The following is a 14,360-nucleotide window of genomic DNA, read 5'->3' on the forward strand; positions in this document are numbered from 1 at the left end:
TGGTCACGTGTATTAAGTTCGCAGAAAGGATAGGTCGAAATGCTTTTGGCATCAGAAACTCAGACTACGTCTAAGTTCCATGCCGGAACCTGCGATCCAGAGAATTTCAAGATCTCCACAGACCTCAAGATCGTGAAGCTTTGTTGTTTGACAGAACCGAATCTCTGAGCCTAGAGGCCGTCAACAACATATTTGCCTATTCTACAATAGTTAGGACTTCTATCTTATCTCATACTTCATACGGAAAGATAGAACCATAACGAAATTCACAGAGGTCGAGGTGGAGGAACAGTCATTTCCCTTCACTATCTCCAGAAACGGCCCCCTCCGATTGAAAACTGAAAATAGGCAGCACTGCTTTGCCTTGGCCAAGAGACTGCCATTAATCTTGAAGATCTTATCGCTTCTCGATAGTCTGAACGCCTTCAGACTCAGAGAGGAGAGATATTAGATACTTCACTAAGTGACGATGTTAGATTACACCGATTCTCTCGGGAAGGGTCTTTGGACAATTCTCTGAATTACCTGACCTCTGTGAATCCAACCTCTTAGAGGCCAACATGTGGCGACCAAAGCTAATCCTCTAGGATCATGAATAAGGGAACAACTTAAGAGGAAGCTCCTTCGTCTTCAATATTACGAAAACTTAACGAAAGGACGCCCTCAGTCTCTCCTCACTTTCGACCATACTTCTAAGTGAGGATTACTCAGACGTCAGTAGTTGTTGCCTTCGATCGAGAAGACCCCCACGGACGTGCACTAGTTTAACGAACCTCTTGAGGATCGTTACGTTCCGTGCCCAAGCCCATAACCAATTCTCTCTTCTCGAGCTATGAGAGAGCTGAGAAATTATCCGAGATGATTTGGGCCACTCGATCCAACCTCACCCTTCGAGGAACTGGAGAGCCGATCAATTTGGTTTCCAATTCTTTCAGACAATGTGCCAGAACATCTGTTCTCTGTTCGGATGTCTGGCACCCTCTCGCTATCACCTGAGGTGATCCTCAAGCCGTTGAGAGAAAATTAGAATTACAAGATCTTTGATGTTATTCCAATTTCTTCGTGAGGAAAAATTGTAGAGGTCTGAATTGCTGTTTATTCAGGGAAAACAAGCTTCTCCAGCGAGGAAATGGTCCCCAGCAAACTCATCCATTCCCTCACTCAGCCTGCTTCCTTCCCTAAATAAGGCTGCGCTTTGCATAAGCAGGAGAGCATTATTATAGTGCTATGCCGCGGTAGATTCGTACAGAATGTTACCGTGCGGTAAACCCGCACCTAACAAGTATAAGAGATATCTTGTTGAAATTTTCTAAGTAAACGGCAGGTATGATCATTCAAGATTACTAGAAATTTCCTCAACCCGAGGCTAAAATCCATGATTGTAGGGCAGAGAGACGGTTTATTAAGCCATTCCCGCAAGGGAGAGAGACGTAACCAACCGTGCATGACACCGAGCTAGCCGGTACTGCGTAGATCACAGTAACAGCAGCCTTGATCATCGTCTCGCACTATGTGTCTGAGTTGCCAGCTACTCCTTTTACGAAGGGATAGGTATGAAATTATCGAGCAAAGGGAACTCTCAAGCAGGCATATTTAAACGAAACAAAATTCGCTAAATACAGAAGCTGAGTTTGTGTTGCAGTTCAATTAGAATACTTCTCGTCTAAGTCGCAATCCGTAGAATAACTAGGATATGCGCCTACCCCTCGGACAATTCAACTGCTTAGTAGAATCATGTCGCGAGGTTAATATACGTAGTATATTTATAGTATTCTGAACAACGATCTCCATCCTAAATTCTTTCCTTCAAGAAAACAAAATAAGGATTGGAGATCGACCACCTTCGATCTCTATCAAAAGAGTGAAGGAGAAGTCTTCCTCGAAGAAAAGCTTCAATGGTGAACAGAATACTATCTGCCTGAGTTGCCAGCTACTCCCTTTACGAAGGAATAGGTATGATATTATCGAGCAAAAGGAAACTCTCAAGCAGGCCTATTTAAACGAAACAGAATTCGCTAAATACAGAAGCTGAGTTGGTGTTGTCGTAACAATACCTGAAGAGTTGTTCTTACTCCGAAACTCTTGGAAGGTTGAAGGGAGTGTCAAATAATACATTAGAAACAACAGTTCTTTCGGCTTCTATCCGCAGAGGTAAATACGATATGCGTATATGACTTGACCCATGCGTTAGCAAAATGACGCAAAGATAAACTACGTAAGTATTGTAGTAATTTGAACATCGAATTCTCTACTACATCTTTCCTCGACGAGGAAGAGAGAAAGAAAGGAAAACGACTGTCCACGTTCTAATGAACGAGACTTTTAAAAGAACTCCTTGACTCTTTGCCAAGACTCTTTTCCAAGAAAAGGGAGTAATATTCGAATAGAGATCATCAAGAGAGAACCGAGGATCGAAAAGACCGTTCAATGTTTCTTATGATATTGGACAAAAGACTTCCTGGAAAGTCTACAAGTCTTTCTCTTAACCCCGGATGAGCCTCTGAAAATGAATGAGAGCTCTTCCGAAATTTGTTAATGAGTTTATCCGCTTAAACGATAAAAACGTTAAAATCTATGTCAATGAGAAACTACCCCATTTATGAGGGGTCCCCCACTTAAATGACAATGGGGAAAAACGTCCTGACTTGACAAAACTATTAGCACTTTGCTAATAGGGGAAAACCCTTTAACATGACCGAAAGTCACCCAGGAATCCAAGTATATAATCTTCCCGATTCTCAAAGAAATCGATGAAGAGGAAAGAGAGATCGAAGAAAAAATTCGGGTTATGTCTCTCCGCTAACTGAATCCTTTTAAAAATTTCTGTAAAGAAATGTCCTCAACAGCAAATAAGACGCCTTCAACAAGTCTTTTCTCTCGCAAAGCGTCCTGCCGAGCTTCCACCGAAGCGTCCTGGCGAATGTCCACAAAAGCGTTCTGGAAAGCGTCCTGCTGAGCGTCCTCAAAAAGCGTCCTGCCGAGCGTCCTCAAAAGCGTCCTGCTTAGCGTCCTGGAAAGCGTCCTGCTGAGCGTCCTCAAAAAACGTCCTGCTTAGCTACGAGCGTGTCTGAGCAGAGAACACCAAGTCTTCTGAACGACGTTTCAGAGAGGAACTCGTTGAGCGCCTTGATGCATGCAAGGCCCGCCAAGAGGCGTCTTGGCGAGCGACCTTGCCAACATCTCAATGTTAATGACGAACCGCGTTTTGCGTATGACATTGAATATTTTTAAGGGACGTCCTCATGCGAGTCTCCATGGAGAGCCGCACGATGTCCTGAAGAGTGTGAACACTAAAGGAAGACGTATGGCTTTCGGTTCGTCCGCAAGGAGCTTGCCGAGCGTCCTGGAGAATGTCTCTACTTATAGGACGTCGAGCACCTCCAAAAGCTTCCTCACGTCTAAATTGCCCTTCTTATGCCGACCAGAGACATAAGTTGTTTGACTGTGCAAAGCAGCTTGCCGGCCGTCAAACTTATCAGCTTGCTTTTTCGAAGTAAAGCGAACGTTTACATAACGTATACGGAGCGCCATGAGGAGAGGAGACGAATATGTCCTTGATTACCAAATCTTTTTGGAATGCTAGCGAGGTTGAAACAGCTCTAACTTCATGAGCGTTCACTCGCAGGAGGCTCAAATCACTCTTCTGGCAAGATGAATGAACCTCCTTAATAATGTATAAGTGATATATACATGAGCGTTTGATGTATACATGAGCGGTCACTCGCAGGAGGCTCAAATCACTCTTCTGGAAAGATGAATGAGCCTCCTTAATAATGTATAAATGATATATACATGAGCGTTCACTCGCAGGAGGCTCAAATCACTCTTCTGGCAAGATGAATGAGCCTCCTTAAATGTCCCTTAGAAAAAGAGCCAGTGCATTCTTCTAAAAGGGAAAATGTGGTCTCTTTACTCTTTCATCCTCTCGTGACGAGAGAGAGAGGACGTGAAGCGTCCTCTTCTCTCAAGCTTCTTTAGGGGGCGCGAGTCCTTCCGAGAACTCCAACCCCTGTGTGGGGAGGACGCCTCGGAGGACGAGAAGCAATCCTTCAAGATTCGTGCACGTGCACGATCTTTAGCAGCCTGGAAGCGTCAACAGGTTCTGCCGAAGGGACGCCAGATCGGTGGGAGCCCCCGTAACCCTCTTGCGTGCTTTCGACATGCCTCTCCCTGAGTCATGGGAGTCCGACAGAGGTCCAGGCCTAGAGGCATTATGGGGCCGATCTGACGCCCCCTCCACAACACAAGGGGCACTACACTTCACAACACTGATTGGAGAGCGAGCACTTTGATCTAAAGATTACTTGATGTAATCCTCTAGCAGACACTTCTTCTAGGCACGTAAGCCATACCACAGGGTTAGGCAAAATAAAATCTACAGGAGGTTAGAAGGTTCATTATTTCTAACTTCTGTTTACTGTGGAGGAAAACTCCTGATTCTAACACGCTCTAAAATGCGTAAATGAATCCTCCTTCTTCCGTAATCAGTCACACATTACACTAATTACCTTATGCAAAGAAAACATGTAAACGTCATATATACTAAGCGAGTGTCTACCGAAAGTTCCGGTAGCCTCACCTTACCGTGCAGACAACAAAGTCTGAAACTAGGCTAACTAGCTTCAGACATCAAATGCAATGAAAAAATTTACGATAGCGTATGCCTAGCCACAAATCCAAGTTAATAATCGAAAGAATAATTAGGATACTTAAGTGGCTAATGAAGTTTTTCAAAATCCTAGGCGGAGGTCTGTAAACAGTTGTTTACCGACCGGCGCAGATGATGAATAGAAAATGGGAATAGTTCCTGATATCTGCCTCCCAGCGGCGGGAATGGGTACTACCACCTGGCCGCCCACTGCGTGTGCCGCGAATTTTTAAATTCTGTCGAACTTCAGAAAATACAGCTATATATATATCTGTCAGGTAAGTTTCATGAACAAAACATTTTTCAGTTGCAAATGTACACCCAGATATCTTTTCATTTACCTAAAACTTACACATAATGTAACTATTTAAAACCCAGGACGCAGTGTTACCATGCGCGAGCACCACAGGCGGGTAGAGATGGAAAAAAAAAAACGAGTATAGTTTATTTCTAGTAAATTCTTGCCCTTCTGGATTCAATGAGAGCCAAACAGCAAAACTCCAGACCTGTTCAGCTTGAACAAATCTTAATCTGTAACTAAGTCACCAATGGGTATTAACCCTAATGAAACATTTGAGAGCTATATAATTATTCATTTGTATTTGTTAATCTTTAACTTGAGGGTATCTTTAGCAGTACTATATAAATAAGCAAATTTACTGTTAATTCACAACTTGAGGGTATCTTTGGCACTAAAATAAAGTGCCTCACCTCTAACACAAAAATCTGAGAACATTTCACAGAAAATAAAATACTATAGCACCCCTGCCTATCAATAGCTTTTAAAAGCCATTCCCCTTACCAAACATCATCTACAACCTATTACCATTTCACAAAGTTTGAAGGTAAAACCAGTATACTTATATATCAGAAGAATGAATATGGCTTCATACTCCATTGAACAGATAACCACAAACAAAAGAAAATCTAGTCAAATTTTGTTTGGATTTTCCAATGATCATGTTTCCCCTAAAAGGCAATACCCCAGTTGCAAAGAACGAAGTCCACTCATCACTAGGTTTCATATGCAAACTTACTTCAGGACCAGCTGATGTAAGCAGTGCATTATCTAGGATAGGGTTTAGTCACAATACTAAAAAGAATTATGAAACTGTGATTTTTGTAGTCTGGAAATATGAAAAATTACTTCTAGTATAGAAGCAAATTACTTCAGTTTAACCTGATATCTAAACAAGCAGTGAGCTTTTAATGCAAGATTACCATTGTCATTAAGTGAAGTACTAAAGCAGCATTATCCATACTGCAACAAGCCTCATTCTAGTCATATCTAATTCATATGACAATACAGTTACTATGAACATTTTTATATAATTTCCTATTAAAAGAAGTTTTGACATTTTTAAGTTAATCTTTTCCACTGTATACTACTGCAAAAGTTAGTTTTCCATTCAAAGCTTAAAACAACTAAGAATATTTTTTGCCACCATAAAAAAGCTAATACTGCTGGACTATTAACCCTACATTATTTTCAGCCATGTGTGTCTCCATAAAGTTTCCAAAGCAAAGAATTCTTTTGGTTCAAATCTATTATGATGCACCAGTACAAAGTGACTAAAACTACACCACTGTTTAATCACTGGGTTGTGGTGCTATGGTAAATAAAATCTGTTGACCTGCAGTCACTTTAGAACATTTAACTTAAGAACATTTGTAAAAGACTGACACACGCAAACTCACTAACAAGGCAGAGTGCATCATGATTTCATTTCTTTGTGATCAATTACAGGTTCTACAATGCAAGATTCAGTAACAAATTTATCACTCAATATCTCTTGAAATTATTGAAAGAATGCCCAAAAAAATCGAAATAAAATTATTCAACAAAATACATGTTACTGAACTTCGAATACAAACTTTTATGCTCCTTGTTACTCTTATGAGTTTAAAGATTCTTTTTAATCAATATGTTCATGGCAACTGTGCCAAATACAACAATCAACCATTTTTTAAATTACCAATAAAAAAATTGCTGGCTCTAAATAGATTTTTTGTCTGAAAAACCACTTCTCTTGAAAGTAACCACATATTCCAAAAATCAATCAAGAGGGGGAAAGTTCCAGTGAAATCAAAATGAATCATCCTACCTTTCCTCCAAACCCAACTACCAACTACCTTTGGTAATGAACAATTAAGCAGTTGCTATTATCTAAGTAATGACAACTCTTAAGCAGCTGTTATTGTCTGAGTAACAACAACTCTCTCTCCAGCTAATGCCTAGGTTGTCCACTACTCTGACCAAATATGATTTATATCTCCAGCTTTTACTTAAATTTGGAGAGTGCTGTCCCTAAGCTCAAATCTTGAACTTTTGAATATTTTCCTGAGAGTTCAGGAGACAGTCTTTAATAAGAGCTGAATAGATTGGTTGGCTGGCTTAGAATTTAGATCATGATACTTATGCCTGCATCAGGTCTTGCCTAAACATTACCTGTAGTATGTCAGCGGAAGAGTGAAGGTTTTTTGTAAGTAGCCTGGTGTGTATGTCATGGTAATTGCTTCATAGCAAGGAATTATGAGTTAAAGGAAAGGAAAACGCATCTTCGAGAAGTTCTGCAGCAAGGGGGCATTCGCGCAGGTGTTGCAGGCACCTGTTCTCATGATTATTCTGGAATCGTCGGGCGTGTTGGGGAAAGCAACAGGCGCCGAAGTGTCGTGAAATACGCTGTGATTTCTGATGCAATACATCTTCGAGATTCTTCTAAATCGTTCCCGCAATCTCGGGAGCCTGTGACGCTCGCTGGTAGCCCCGCCCCCAGATTGCCGTATAAATACGACTGACGAAGTAGGAGACCAGCAGAGAGTAAGAGATCATCAGTAAGATCCACAGCTCAGATTATCAGTGAGAGATCAGCAGCAGAGATCGTCAGAGAGAGATAAGAGAACAAGGAACCAACGAAGGATCAGAGAGGAAAAGTCGCTCGAGAGTTGGTTGAATTCTGGTCAAGTCGTCGTCAGGAGTGGATGACCGAGGCATTTTGACATAGAGCAAGACTTCAGGGAAGAAATGTTTTACAAGAGGTTTTGTTGGAGTTCCTCCGCCCTTCAAGTATCAAGAATAGACTTTTTTCTGCAATACAGTGTCAAGAAGACGTCTACAATTACAGTTCTCCTTTGTGAAGCCATCGCTCGCAAAACCGGCCAGCAAGTGTTTGAATTACCTCACTTCTTCCCCAGTTCACACATTGTAAGATTTTGCTTTTTTTTATGTAAATAGGAGGTACCATTCTGCATTTATCTTTGTTAGTAAGCTTGTAAATAAACCTTTGTTGTGTTTGTGTATCTTTCTAAGTTCGTATCCCCAGTTTCAACTGTTGGCGTTGAATCTTTTTGTTTATCATAATATCGAACCTGAAGCGGACCTCTCTCTCTGGGTTCGTGACAGTGTACATCTGACAGCATAACCAACAGACGTTACAGCTGATTCCATTTTTAATAGTCTGGACAATTTATGCCATTTGACATTACGTACTTAATAATCTACCCAATCACTGAGGATATGTATTCTTTTTACCTTTAGTATTTCTCACTGATCCAGAACTCTGTTATTTTAACATACAACTTAGGTGATATAACTAGCATCTTTATTCCCCATGAGGTTGCCTAAACATTATGAGGGTTTAGTTTCAGTCCTTTAAATTTGTAATGTATCTTACATCACATGAAGCTTAACTGGGTTTTAGAATTTAAGGTACCTGAACTTGAAAGTATTTTGAGTGGGAAAGTAACCGACTCATCCACCATATTTTTTTATACAGCTAGACAGAGATTGAAATAAAACTGTGTTAAACCACATGTGTATATGCTACTACTTCAAGATTTATTTTTCACATGGATAACAGTTTTACGTTAACAGTATACAATAAAATTGACCACATTTTTCTGATTTACAGTGGAGGATTAATAGTGCAAGTCAGCACACATGATGACTTGTGCATGTAAAATTGAGTACAAGTCAGCACACATATGATGACTAATGCAGGTAAAATCAACAGTGATAGGGATGAAACAATTCTGTTTGAAGGTGATACAACCATAGGGTCTCACAAAGTATACAAAAGTTCATTAAGAGAAAAGAATCCTAGCGCAAAGAACTGAAGAGAGATCTGTCCTTGATAGAAGACCAAGTCTGGCTCCAAATTCTGGGGCAAACAAGAGATCCATTGAGGACCAGAAGCTTAATGTTGAAACTTTGCCTGGAAGAGCATAACAACATACTTAAAGAAGGTCAAGTCAATTAGGAACCTTTAATCAATGAAAGAGCTTCCCAACCTTTTAATCAGTGAAAGAACTTCCCCAGGCACCTGTAGTAGTCTTGTAACAATTTATTAACCCTTAAACGCCGAAGCGGTAAAAATAAAAAACTCCCCCGAATTCCGGAGCCGGTTTGAGTGAGCGCGGAATCGGAAAAAATAATTTTTCAAAAAATCACAGCGCGCTTAGTTTTGAAGATTAAGAGTTCATTTTTGGCTCCTTTTTTTGTCATTGCCTGAAGTATAGTATGCAATCATCAGAAATGAAAAATAATATCATTATCATATGTAAATAATGCGATATATGGTAGCAAAAAAAAAAAAAATTCATACATAATTGTATTAAAACCACGCTGTGCAAAAAATGGTAAAAGTTAAAGAGTTTCTTTTTTTTTCGTTGTATTGTACACTACATTGCAATCATTTTGATATATAATACATTGTAAAACAATAAAAGCAACATGGGAAAAATATTATCACAAAACGATGTACGAATTCGTAAAGTGCGAACGTAAAAAAATATTTTTTTTCAAAAATTCACCCGTAACTCTCAATATTGTTCTAGAGACTTCCAATTTGTTTCAAAATGAATAAAATGATTGAATATTACGATACTGTAAGAGTTTTAGCTTACAATTGCGTTTTTCGACCATTTCGGTAGAGTCAAAGTTGACCGAACGTGGTTTTTTTTCTATTTATCGTGATTTATATGCAAATATTTCGAAAATGAGAAAAGCTACAACCTTCAAATATCTTTCATTTTATTTTACATTAAATTGCGCACATTTTCATATATAAAACTCTATGAAATGCCTAATATGAAACGGAGCAAATTTTCCGACAATTCTATGTACGCAATTCGGAAATTTACGGCGGAGAATCCGCGCGCGGAGGGAAGGAAAGTTTTTTTCATAAATTCACCATAAATCAAAATATTGTGCTAGAGACTTCCAATTTGTTGCAAAATGAAGGTAAATGATTGAATATTACTAAAATATAAGAGATTTAGCTTACAATTGCGTTTTTCGACCATTTCGGTAGAGTCAAAGTTGACCGAACGTGGTTTTTTTTCTATTTATCGTGATTTATATGCAAATATTTTGAAAATGAGAAGAGCTACAAACTTCAATTATTTTTCGTTGCATTTTACATGAAATTGCGCACATTTTCATATATAAAACTTTATGTAACGGCTAATTTAAAATGGTGCAAACATTACCACAATCGCACGTAACATTTTTTCGGAAGAGTTACCGCGCGGACGTAAGGAAAATTTAATATTTTTCATAATTCACCATAAATCGAAATATTTTGTTGCTAGAGACTTCCAATTTGTTACAAAATGAAGGTAAATGATTGAATATTACTAAAATATAAGAGTTTTAGCTTACAATTGCGTTTTTCGACCATTTCGGTAGAGTCAAAATTGACCGAAGGTTGAAAATTTGTCACTTATCATTTTTTTATATGAAAATATTTCAAAACTGATAAAAGCTACAACCATGGGTTGTTTTTAGTTGTATTGTGCATGAAATTGCGCACATTTCCATATATAAAACTTTATGTAACGGCTAATTTTAAAATGGTGCAAACATTACCACAATCGCATGTATGATTTTTTTCGGAAGAGTTACCGCGCGGACGTAAGGAAAATGTTTTTTCATAAATTCACCATAAATCGAAATATTGTGCTAGAGACTTCCAATTTGTTGCAAAAATTAAGGTAAATAGTTGAATATTACTAAAATATAAAAGTTTTAGCTTACAATTGCGTTTTTCGACCATTTCGGTAAAGTCAAAGTTGACCGAAGGTTGAAATTTTGGCACTTATCGTTATTTATATGGAAATATTTCAAAATTGACTAAAAGTTACAATCATGACTATTTTTTTGTTGTATTGTGCATGAAATTGCGCACATTTTCATATATAATACTTCATGTAACGGATAATTTAAAACGGTGCAAAAATTTTGTCAAAGTGACGAAATAATTTTTGAGATGTGTCGCTGATACTTTTTAGTGCGATAAGAAAGAAATTCGCGCTTGCGCGCCTGCGTAACGATTGTAAACAAAACAACGCCTTGATCCGTGAACTCCCAGCATCCCCCAAGGCGCGTGATTCAAAAGTTTTCGGCTGGTAGGCCTATAAGTATTTTTCCGCGAATTTTAAAAAAACTTTTTTGAGCCGACGTATGGTACGTCCATTCGGAAATCGGGGGAGATTTTGACTCGACGTTTAATACGTCCATTCGGTTAAAAGCTTCAAAGAAACCAAAGCAACATTCATTAAATCAAGCCACGACTCTCAACCACTTACCCAGGTAAGTGGCGGTGGTAGAATAGTTGTGGGGCAAACTGTTGTTAGACAGAATGTTGAAAGTCTCGACAGATAAAATGTCAATGGTCAAAATGTTGATACACTTTAAAGAAAATTGGCCAAAGTGTCAAAAGGAGTGTGTTAATGCAAAATAAAAAAAACTCTGGATGATAACTGTAAATTGATTTTGGAGTAAAATATAAGTTTATTCTGTATATTGAATATACATAGTTTACCTAAAAGAATGAGTTTGTTAAAATGAAAAAAATTACAATTAATGACTATACTACTATTAATTTCAGAAATTATATGCTAATGGTTTTGGGTATTCTAGTTCACTTTGAGGTTCATAACCAAAAATATTTTCTTTTTGCTGGTTTAAAAAATCATATTTCTAGTTCTATCTTCCAATACTTTTCCCCCTGAAACACTTGCTCTAAAAGCAGTTCCATATTTGTTCCAGTCGAATTTTTCTAAATAGATTCTATCAGATGAGAAATCATCATCCTTTTCTTGACAGCATTATGCTTACCTTCAAGAGCAATATTTATTCTTGGCAAATTGTTTGCTGTTCTCTCATATACTGACCACAATTAAACTTAAAATTTCTGCATTCTTCCTTGCTGAAAAACGCCGAGCAACGTCATCAAGAAGTAATGAAAAAATGAACCTAATTTATGGTCTGTTTCTTTATCAAGAGATTCCATTAAACTGTTTAAACAATCTTACACATCACCCCATAATGCATTTCCAGGTTCTGGATACCAAAGCTGCAAATTCAGTCCTTGAATTTTTCTCCATAAGTACTGACTGAGAGAGAGAGAGAGAGAGAGAGAGAGAGAGAGAGAGAGAGAGAGAGAGAGAGAGAGAGAGAGAGAGAGAGAGAGTTGTAGTTTTTGAGCCAGTTGAATATCAAATCTTAAGTATAGTATATCTCATTTTTCTGGTTCATAATGCAATATGTACATGAGGAAGTCATATTCTCTTGAACAAAGCATGAATTGTATACGTATAGCCATTTTCCAAAGATAGAAATGGAATAGACTAACTCACTCGAGAAAACAGTTATTGTGCTTTTCTTAGTACTAGGGTAATTTGAAGCTACTTAACCAGTTCAACAGGTTTGGCAGGATAATCACCCTCAAAAGCCCATTTCATCCACTTACTGGAATTAAATATGGTCGTGGGCAGTTAATTTTATACAATGATTTTTTTGACAATTTGATCCTCACCCTTTTGTCTGTATCATTTTGTCTTTTCAACAGTTTAGCTGTCGACACCTGTCTTTTGACACTATCCATCAACAATTTGACCGGTGAAGGATATACTTGCGGTGGTGATCTTTGCTGTGACTTACAAAAGGCTTCTCTTTGAGACTGGTAATTTCCATACATAAAGGTGGAGGTGGAGGAGAGGTTGCACAAATGGAAGCAATGAGGGTCATCCAAGAGCATGCTAACTTTTGTAACATAGACACTAAGGCTGTTCCAAGGGTGAAACAAGACATTTACAGTCCAAGCTGCCAGTTCTAACTGTGAAAAACAGCAAAGTGCAAGTCTGCCATTCAACAACATGGCACAAGGAGGTTACCCACACTTGCCACAGAACATTGAAAACCTCTGCAAGATGGGACCTCTCTGATAGGAGAATCGTGTGGACAAGCTGAGAGTAAATGCCATGCCATTATGAACTCTCTGGAACAAATAATGGCATGAGGGAGAAGTCAGGAATTTTTGCTAATGAAAAGATCACTGACAATATGAACAGATTACAACCTTGTATCTTCTTGAATCTTCATGTAGTACATGACAGCAGTGGTACTGTCAGCCATGACCGTCACATAATGGTACGACAACAGTCATAAATGCTTGGAATTCTACATAGATCACCTAAGGATCAAAGTTCAGGTGGCTGTGGCTCCCCTCCCTGTACAATACTCCCTAAACTTAAGACTCAGATGTGCTCCCCATCCTGTGGTCAGGGCAACCCAAAACATATGAAGTATATACCAGAAGAGCCCCCTTTAGATGGTTATGATGATCCTGGCCCCCTACAAAAAGGCTGAAGGCTGGACTTTAAGGTTGGGATCATAAAGATCAGAGACATTGAGAATGCCTTCAAACATGATGCTAAGTGGCACTACAAAGAGCAATCATGGACGAGACCCCCTGGATAACTAACTTCTCCAGAAATAAGTGGCTGATCAGTACCTATCAAGACTTAGCTGTTGAAATTTACTGAAAATCTTTGGAAAAATTAGAAAGACTGAACATCATACTGCAAAAGTAACACTTTCACAATGTGCTGGTAAAAAAAAAGAAAAAAAAAAAAAAAATAGCTCCCAAAATACTGGGTATCACAGAAAAAATACCCTTGGTGGTCATGATAAAAATAGCAGTACTATATCCAATGAGGTGTCCACCTCACAACCCAATGGCATTCCCTAGCAACAGTATTGAGGGTCTTTCTTTAGATTTTTCAAGCGAGTGTATCTGAATGCATTTCAAACAAATTGAAACTACTTATTCATGGGTTTTGTAAAACCAAACTGTACTCTCAGGAATGATTAGAACTAGTCTCTACATAAAATCAACATCCAGAACACAGCTAGGTATGCCATAAAGGGCAATCCCAATTTGTTGTACATTCAGGGGACCAAAAACTCTGATTGATTGTACATGAGGTATAACACAATACTAATCTTTAAAAAATCACCAAAAGTGATTTTCTTTTTTTTATCCTGGTAATCAATTGATAAATTACAATTCAGTTGTCTCACTGTAAGTGAGAAAAATTGCAAATTTCATCTAAGATCAAGAGAACTGCAAATCATATGATAATTACTTTGTGATAGATTAAATCAGAGCATGTAATTGTAATGGTTTAAAATGACCCTAACATTCCGCAAGCAAGCATTTCAGACAATCCTGTAAAATCAAGTCGCTTAAAATTGTGGGCAACACCATGCTTCAATTTAAAAAATGTCCTCTCATTTTTCATGCTTGCCTACCATGAATTTCCAAATGTTCCTTCTATTTTTTTTACCTACCATAACAATTACAGACTCTAGAAGATATCTTTTTAAATTTCTGTTTAACTGTGTAACTATTAAGTGCTACACATT

At 38.3% G+C, this 14,360-nt stretch overlaps 1 long non-coding RNA gene across 1 annotated transcript in view; it reads right to left on the reverse strand.

Annotated features, from left to right (window-relative positions):
• The window catches only part of LOC135196859 (uncharacterized), a 38,430-nt gene that overhangs the window by 3,774 nt on the left and 20,296 nt on the right, over window positions 1–14,360 (reverse strand). The window lies entirely within an intron of this gene.

Source organism: Macrobrachium nipponense, chromosome 18 (assembly GCF_015104395.2).
Source record: "Macrobrachium nipponense isolate FS-2020 chromosome 18, ASM1510439v2, whole genome shotgun sequence".
Classification (NCBI taxonomy): domain Eukaryota; kingdom Metazoa; phylum Arthropoda; class Malacostraca; order Decapoda; family Palaemonidae; genus Macrobrachium; species Macrobrachium nipponense.